Source organism: Rhipicephalus sanguineus, chromosome 1 (genome assembly GCF_013339695.2).
Source record: "Rhipicephalus sanguineus isolate Rsan-2018 chromosome 1, BIME_Rsan_1.4, whole genome shotgun sequence".
In the NCBI taxonomy this organism is placed as follows: domain Eukaryota; kingdom Metazoa; phylum Arthropoda; class Arachnida; order Ixodida; family Ixodidae; genus Rhipicephalus; species Rhipicephalus sanguineus.
The window spans coordinates 193,751,463-193,761,203 of record NC_051176.1 but is presented as its reverse complement, the minus strand read 5'-3'; positions in this window follow the sequence as shown (position 1 = coordinate 193,761,203).

Sequence of the window (9,741 nt, the reverse complement as noted above, 5' to 3'; positions counted from 1 at the left end):
ATCACTGAGGATACTTCAGTCGCCGAACCTGTGCACCCGAATGACATGGCAAATCGGTAAGCGTGGCTACAGTGCAGTTTATCCGTGAGCTGAGAATTGTACTGTACGTGTGCTGCATTGAGCTGTACGTATATAATGTTTATAATCAATGTCACAAAGCTTATAGTAAATATTTACGATGTACTTCCAGATTTGTAGTTTGGCGAGGCCTGAAGGAAGTATAATATAGGATGTTCTGCTCACATTGTGCACAAAATTCTCAGTTGCAGAGTTCTTTAACTGCTAAAGTTGCCAATGGGGCTTGTTTGTATGACATTTCCTGATTACTGTGGTAATCAGGCACAAGACACAATAAATGGGACACAAGAAAGGCACACGGCGCTGGGTGTCCTCGTGTGCCTTTCTTGCGTCCGATTTGTTTGCGCTAACATAGTAATAATTTTTTTAACAGCAATGCGCGACCGCCAGCAGGCCGGCACGTCAGCACCCTTATCACTACCTGGAGCTGAAAAACTAGCAAAAATAAGTATTTGCCAGGCATCTTTGTTGGAACTATATTACGCGTTGGTTTATTCAATTTGCCATTTATTTTCTCCGTGCTCTGCTTCACTGAACAGTTTCTTGGCCCTCTCAAGTTTTTCAAGATCTTGCTGTAAAATGCTGAAAGATCATCATCATCATCATCACATTTGATATTATTATTATTATTATTATTATTATTATTATTATTATTATTATTATTATTATTATTATTATTATTATTATTATTATTATTATTATTATTATTAGCAGCAGTAGTAGTAGTATTGTTATTACTATTTGGTATCTCATATTTTCTTTGTCGTTGCAATCCTCCAGCCTAAGCAACGAAATGGCGTATTATGCAATGTGCCCGCACCCCCCCCCCCCCCATCCCACACTCCTGTAGGCTTCTCAGAATTTCAACCCCCCCCCCTGAGAGAATTCCTGGGTGCGCTACTGTGCGTGTGGGACCCTTCAACAGCATCAAACAAAGAAAGATTAGAAAAAGTTCAGTCCATGGCGGCAAGATATGTGCTTAATATACCCATGTATGACAGACAGTTTAGTTCAACGGAATCTAAGGCGATATTAAAATGGAAGTCTCTGCAGCATGCGAAGAGCGTCATTTCGACTGAAGCTATTACACAGCATATATTATTTTCATACTCGAATTCCCCGTGACGTATACATTAACCGGCCTCACTACACATCAGCACGCAAAGATCACGAACAGAAGATAAGAGAATATAAATGCAATACATCGTCCTTCAGCAACTTTTTTTTCCCAGAACTATCAGTCAGTGGAATCGACTTCCTTCCACAATTGTAGGAATTTCGTCTAATGACGCATTCTTTTCTGCAATAAAAATGATTGAATCTTTTGACCACTGAGCCTTAAAAGAAATCATGCGTACGCCTGGTAATCACCATGATCTATACTGTATCCCATTTGTAAACTGTGTTTTCTTTTAGTGCTTCCTTTGCGTCTTGTGCTGTACTATATATTTACCACTGCCGCGCTTTGTTGTAATTACTGTTCGCATTGCCATTAACTATTATCACTGTGCTTTCTGTTTATTTTAGATTGTTTTCCCAATGTATACGACATTTTTGATGTAGCTGTGTTCGACGCAGCTGTGTACGTTTGTGTCGGCGTAGAATAATCTACATTTTCATTTGCACCTGCAACTTTCATGTTTGTTCTTCTTCTTCTGTACCACCCCCCCCCCCCCCCCTGTAATGCCTGTATGGGCGCTATGGGTAATAAATAAATAAAATAAAATAATAATTGTGTCAAAAATTCTGCATTCACACCTCCATACCGACACGTGCATGCACTCACTTATTAAAAATATAAAACAGCGCTTTTTTAAACACAAGACGAAGGAAAGAAGAGACGTATGTGTCCCTCCATTCCTTCGTCTTTTGTTTAAAAAAGCGCTGCTTTATATTTTTACCATGGAACCTCACCAACTCGCCCAATTTGCGTGTCTTCCTCACTTATTAGTCTGCATACAAGCCTTGGAAATTGAAATGCTTGTTTATATCGTGCAGACATACGTACAAGCATTTGATGCTGTGCTAACACAACGGAATAGGCTGCCCTTTGAGGACGCGCGCAGGACGTTCGCACACTAGCGAACACGGTGTGGCTAGCAGAAGACGCAGGGAGCCATAATCAGCTGCTAAAGTTACGTCCACCGTGTGATTCACAATGCGCACTTAAGTTTAATAATTATCTTGCCAGTCTCAGTGGTTGGCTCGTGTCACTGGGACGCTGTCGCTTCGCGGTGCGCCGTCGTCGCTCCACTATTTTGCTCGAGTGGCTCGTGTCACTACAGCAAGAGTACGGAGCGCCAACGACGTGGGCTGGGGCGTCCACCGCTGCCACCAAGGCGATTTCCTTAAACAAAAAATATTACGGCGCCCGTGGAGCACTTAATAAAAAAAAAAGAGAGAAGGACAACAGCGAGGTTCGAACCAACGTCCTCGCAGATCCGAGCACGACACGTACTAGCCCGCTGCGCCACTAGAGCCGATCGGTTCGGTGCGTCTAATCTCACGCTGGACGTAACTTTAAGACTTGTTATTCTTACGTCCAGACGTAACTGCAACGGCTCCTATAGTTACGTCTAGACGTAACGCTAGACACTCCGTTCTTCCTTTCCATCAAGAACCAATTATTACAGACATTCACAAATCGCATAACACATGGCCTTTATCTCACGCTCGTTATCGTTGCTTATAGATTTGGCGGCGGTCCACTGAACACGGGGACATCGCAGAAACAAAAGCGGCAACGACTTGCACATGAATAACTTTCTACAACACTCTACACAACGCGACCACGTCCCCACGGTTACACCACGGCCAGAGGCGGTTCTTCTCGCGCACACAGTCATTTGACACCATGTTTGACACAGTCAACACAGTTCACGCTCAAAATTAACACCAGTAGTGCCTTCTCTGCCAACATCCACCACACCACGCAGAAATAAACGGCGGCCTGAACGCTACTCTGCCGCCACCTACTTATACACTTCAAGCCAAGTCAAGCCGGTTTTAAGCGGCTATATGGGTGAACCGAACGCTTTACTAAAGTGAGCTAGAATAGGGTAGTGGGCTCACTCGCCGGCCGGCGCTATGCATTGCGGTGACGCCGCCAATGTCACAAAAACGTGCTTCGGCGCGTCTCCGCGGCGCGGCGCCACCAAAACCCAGGAAGAATATCGATCGCTTTCCTCAATTTGCATGGTGGTCGGCGCTTGGTAAAATGGGAGGAGCTCTATATTGGAATGGAGGAAGAGGGCATCACGTTGTATGGAGTGGCAGAGACACATCTTCGGGATCTAGAGAGGCCACCAGTCAATCCACTTTGGAACTGGGCGGGCTGCAATCGAGAAAGTACAGCCCGGGGAGGTGGAGGTGTGGGGTTTCTGTGGCGAGAGGGCAGCACCTGGACACCGATCGACAGCTGCTGTGCGGAACACACCTGGATGGTTGGCCACGTGCACGCAACGCCGGTATTAGCGTGCGTGGTCTACCTAAGTGTTGCTCCAAACCAACACTCGGAGAACACCAACATCGTACACTGCATCAGACAAGACATTGAACGCTGGGGGCAAGGTCATGAAGTGCTGATCCTAGGCGACTTTAATGGCCACATCCAGGAGCTCGACGGTTACACTGACCACAATGGGAGGCTCTTGTTAGAGATGACCCAGGAGCTTTCCCTTGAAATCGCAAACCTCAGAGCAGACTGCGAGGGCACGTATACGTGGTGCGCACGGGGCCTGAGCTCATGCATCGACTATGCCCTTGTGTCACCAGGTCTTGGCAAGAGCCTCCGGAATGTGCATATTGATGAGGAAGGCCGGCACAGTTTGGGTAGTGACCATAATCGCCTCAGGCTGCAGTTTGAAGCATCTCCTTGGCGTCAAAAGGTGAAGAAACACGAGCCTGCTACGCGGTTTCTCCCCGATGCGGCCTACGAGGAAGTGGCCAACGAATTTGAACTATGCCCCGGCCGCGAACAAGCAGATACCTATGAGCAGTACATTGCCCAGCTCCGCCAGATCATGCGGAAACACGAGAAGATTGTCAAGGCGCGTCGAGGGTTTATCAGAAAGAGTTGGTGGGATGGGGAGGTCCAAGCAGCAATAAAAGCCCGCCGAACCGCCAACCGATGTCACCGCCAGTGTGTAAAGAGGCCCCACAGCGAGGATGTCCAGGCGACATGGCAGGAGTATCTGCGGCGAAAACGGGAGATGCAGGCTATCACACAACGGAAGATAGCAGAAGCCAATCACAAGACGCTCCATGCAATCAAGTCTGCAGGCAGAGGAGCAGCGGCCAAATTCTGGACATATGTCTCTCGGCTCGATGGCAAAGCAACACAACCGGAAATTCGCACAGAATCAACGGGGGACAAGACCACAGATCTCCACCGAGCCTTAACCGACCATCTTCACCAACTGTACGCGCAGCCACACCCCAGTACACATACTGAACTCCCCTGCCCAGATGTCTCAGAACCGACTGGCACAGGCCACCAGAAGTGGACAGTGGCAAGGAGCGCCATTGACAGGGCTATCTCCAAGATAGGTGCCCGCACTGCTCGGGGCTTCGACGGCATTCCTGCAGGGCTGGTGAAACGCCTCGGTGCTGGTGCACGGGCCCAGCTGGCCGATTTCTTCAGCGAAATCCTAGCTGGTGGCCCTATACCAAGTGACTGGCTACGTGGCAAAGTAATCCTGCTCCCGAAAAGGGGGGGAGACCCCGGCCTCCTACGAGACTACAGGCCGCTCACAATCACAAGTGTTGTGTACCGAGTGTTCGCACAAGTTCTCAAGGTCTGGATGACTACGTGGGCCGAAGAGGGTGGTCACCTCACGGAGTTACAGAACGGTTTTCGACGAGACCGACGGCTGGAGGACAACCTTTTTGTCCTGACCCAATGTATAGAGGTTGCACGAAAGGAGGAACGGGGACTGATTGGCTGCTTCCTAGATGTGTCAAAGGCCTATGACAGTGTACCACACGAGCTATTACTACAGCATCTAGAGGCACTTGGGATGCCGCCCACATGGACTGGATTGCTCGGACGCCTGTATAGAGATAGCTATGTTGTGGCCACCCTAAACGGAGCCTACTCAAGTGAGGTGAGGGCGGGCAAGGGATTAAAACAAGGCTGCCCTCTTTCACCCTTACTCTATATGTTGTATACCGCCGGTGTAGAGCGCAAAATACTAGCCTCTGGGGTGGGCTTTGTGGTGGAGCGCATAAGCGATGGGCTCAAAGAACAGCAAACCCTGCCGGGACTCGTATTCGCTGACGACATTGTGCTGCTGGCGGGAAACAGTGGCGACCTGCAGACCCTCGTTACCAGCTGTGCCGAAGCCATGGCGCCACTGGGACTGCAGTTCAACACGAAGAAATCGGCGGTGGTCAACTTCTCTCGCCCGGGGCTTCCTGGTTTGCTGACACTGCCAGATGGAGGACTGCTGCCCGAAGCACCTGAGTACCGATACCTCGGGGTGAACTTCTGGGCACAAGTAGATTATACAGCAAACCACGAGAGGCACTTGAGACAAACATCCCAGAGGGCCGGCCAAGTACTCCGTAGGAGGTGCCTGTGGGGTTTTCAACCGCCCCATTATGGTGCGCGAACTATGGAAGGCGGTACACGTGCCGGCGCTGACTTTCGCTAATGCAGTGATTTGCCCCGCTGCGCAGACCCGGGAGTGGCTTGAACGCAGTCAGCGCGCCGTGGGACGACTGGCTCTGGGGTGCCACGGCAACGTTGCCAACGAGGCAGTCCAGGGTGATTTGGGTTGGTCCTGTTTCGAAGCACGGGAAGCTCGGAGCAAGCTGTCCTACGAAGGCAGGTTGCGCCTGATGCAGCCACATCGCTGGGCACGGCGAATATTTGATTATGTTCACCGCAACGGCATCCGCACCAGATGGTCGAAAAGACTGCAGCACCTAAGCAGGAAATACGGCTTCTATGCGAGCCCTGTGCAGGAGGACACCGAGCGTAAGTGGTCCAAAGCAGTGAAGACCCAAGTGCGAATGACGGAGGCTGACACTTGGCGGCGAGACATGGAGGAGAAGAGTACACTGAGGATCTATAGGGAATCCAAACAGGAAATCCATGTCGAACCTCTATTCGACAATAGTGTAGCCAGCAGCCTCCTCTTCGAAGCACGAGCCGGCGCTCTCAGAACTCTGGCATATCGCCGGCGCTTTGATGACAGCGTGGGAGATGCAATGTGCCGTGTATGTGGTGCCGACGAGGAGACAATCGAACACTTGGTCATGAACTGCGAGGGCCTCACAACAGCACCTACAGATGGCACCACCTTACAGCAGGCGCTTGGCTTCTCGCCCAACGACGCTCCTGATGGTGGCGGAGTGGCTACGACCAAGAAGCGACTCAGTGAGTGGTGGACAAAGGTGCGCGCACATTGACATGTCGAAGATCTCCTCGTTGAACATGTGCATGTACCGTGGTGGTTAGATGTGTGTGTAGCCACTTATGTGTACGCGCTATCGTTTTTACTTTTTTTCTTTCTTTTTAAGTCCTTAGGCCAGGGCATCGGTGGATGCCCGCCCGTTACAAAGGGTGAGGCCATAAATCCTAATCCTAATCCTAATGTAGTGAGCGTTGGCGCTGGGGCAGTTGCTGGCTGTTTGGAGTGGCGGTCGGTGTGTGCGAGTTTTGTTTTTTTTAAGAACTCTTCGCGTTTTGCATCCTCAATCTGCTAGGTTCTTCTGCAAACAGCGATGTGGCCTGACAAGCAGTGACTGTCTCACGAGGTTAAAATGCTTCCGCGGCGGCAAAACCACTGTTTCGCGCCAGGCTGGCGGACAGGTTACGTCCACGTGAAGGGCAGCACGAAGCCGTCTTTGTTAGGCGTTCCGAAGGATACAGCCCTGAGGAAGCAATGAGGAAGCCCTGGGAATGGAATTTGCATCGAGCGGACAAAGCACTGGACGACACATCTGCCGTGTGTCAACTTCATTTTGAGCCGAAGTATGTGCTACGGTACTACGTACATATATAATCGAAGGGAACGAAGTACGCACACCACGTGGGAAACCTTGCCTACGAGAAAACGCTGTGCGTACAATCCTGCCTAACTTGGCGTCGTATTTGACACAGAAGACACCACGAGAAAGACCGACCCGAAAGAGAAAGCGATCGGGAAGCGTTCAAGGTGAGAAGAAGGTACGTTCTCGTACCATTGGTGATACTGTTCAAGCAACTGTGCCCAATATATGATGAATAAATGTTCATGTACTTGTGCCCAGCACTTGAGGAGAGTGGCTTCCTGTTTTTCTTATCTGTGGAGTTTTACAATCTTTGCATAGGAATATTCAGTGCAGAAATAGGCAAATTACAGAGCCAAGGTACTGGATTTCTGCAGAAAGAATGAGCAGCTCCAAGTTTTTAAATGCTGTGGAATGTATAACATTAAGAGCTCGTGGTAAACTCCCGAGTGTGTGTCATCGACAGTAATTTTACACGCTCGTAAAAGGCGTGCTTGACGAAAATATGTGCCCGAGAAATGCAAAGAATCCAGTTTACAATTGATAGCCGCAAAACGCGTAAGCTTTGAAAAGTTCGCCATCGCTGCTTATCACTCGTAAGAACAATTTATATGCATCTCGACTTTGCGCAGCATCCCTTGCATGCATCGAGTTCTGCATGCGCGTTCGCGCGAGTTACGGCGACAGAGTTTCAGAAAAGAATGTTTTCTGCAGCTTCACTCGCACGAGTACTGACGGTCTTCGGTGTGTTTCATTTAACATCAGATAAATTGCGAACAGGGGCGTAGGCAGAAATTTTTTTCGGGGGGGGGGGCACCTCCTTGATCTGTAGTGGGGACGAGCAGGGAGATGTGGTCGAGTGTCATTTTCTGCTCTGTATGCTATAGCAAAAAAAATTTCGGGGGGGGGGGGGGGGGGGCACGGGCCCGGTGTGCCCTAACGTGGCTACGCCCCTGATTGCTAACAGCAGAGGTGCATACACCATGCTCCAGTGTTCTAGATGGTTACCATGCCTTACGCGCGCATGTAGGCCAACGCACCTAGCTCGCGCTAGTTTTCTTTCTTTATTTTTTATTGTCTCAGTGAGATCAGCATCACCCTTCACACTTCCGAAATTCGCGTACATTTCCGTCCAGTGCATATGATAACAGCGCACAAAAAAGCATGACATCAGTTGCGCACAAACGCCTCCGTCAGGCAGTGCCCTACATTTAAGTCGCTGGTGGCGCCACCACACATGTGACATACCCGGCGTCAAGCAGGGGACCCCAGCAAGCCCACTACCCTCTTTTAGCTCACTTTAGCTTTACCCCACCTACCGTCTCCTGCCACCCGCGCGCAGGAGACGCGGCCTTTATGTTTTCATGCGCTAATGCTAAATAAAAACCTATTTCATAATATTATTACTAAATAAATAATGTTGTGCTTTTTATTTAGAGCTAAAAGTGTTACTAACAGCGCTCTAATATATTGTAGAACTTATTAAGGCGCCACCTCGTCGTGGAGCTTTCTTCTTGTGTGTATCCGCTATTGCAGCGAGTTTTGTAGAGGGACCTGTCTGACATTACCATGACATAGTTGGTATTCTTGGTCAGATTTATCTGTGGAAAGTGTTACACGTAATGACCAGCACGTTTGAGCGGTTTTTGCGGCTGTACTGGCGGTATCTTGGATTCATCAGCGCTGGTCGAACTACACCGATTTCCTCAGCTATAATTCTTCCATAAGGAGGTAAGTGTTGCATTAATACATTTCAAGTATAAGTGAACGTTTATCCCGAATGTTCGTGGGCTTTATTAGGCATGGTACCGTATTGTATAGTCCTGTATGCGATGTCTATGGATACGCGAAGTACAGCGCTCAGCGATTGGAATGCGGTAGTCAGCCGGCATAGCGCCGGGCGCTTTCTTACACGACCGTTGAGCGCTGAGGACACTGATATACTACTAGTCAAGGTATATATGAAAGGAAAAGCCCTGCTTCCGCACTGTGACAACGTTTGACTATCGGGCGAAAACCCAGCATTCACTGATGACTCAAAAAAGCACCAGCCGTCATGCGTTTCTGTTGAACATTCCAATTTGGATGAATGAATGGTTGGATGGATGGATTCTATGAGCGTCCCATTATAACGGGGTGGCGATCTGTGCGCCCAAGCTAAACAAAGAACTTCTTTGTTATTTTTAATTTGGCCTAATGCTTTGTCTAGTTCAATTAAATAAAAGCCCATGAATTCGCAGCACAACTTTCTGTACCCTACGGCAAAGTGACCTTAGTTTTACCACTATTTATTTTTGTCATTTCTCCCTACTTTTGCTTCATCAATCCTCTAAACGTATATTTCTTACTTCTATCGTAGATCTGTTTACCTTTCTATCGTTGTTTCTGAAACCCAAGACTTCATGTAGGTGAGTGCCCAAACATAAACCCAGGTGAATATATTTACATTCAATTAAAACATGCTGCGTTGTTTCCTATAGCTTCTCTACAGCATTTACATTTTTCTTCTTTACTGAATCTCGCTTTATAACTACGCGTTCTAAGGCAACCTGACCTCACTTCAAATAGTAAAGCACTTCCCCTTAAATTATCATAAAATGCTTCCCTCCTTATTTCGTCTTGCCCTTTCGCTAGATACTCAAAATATTTCTTGTTTTCCATCGCTAC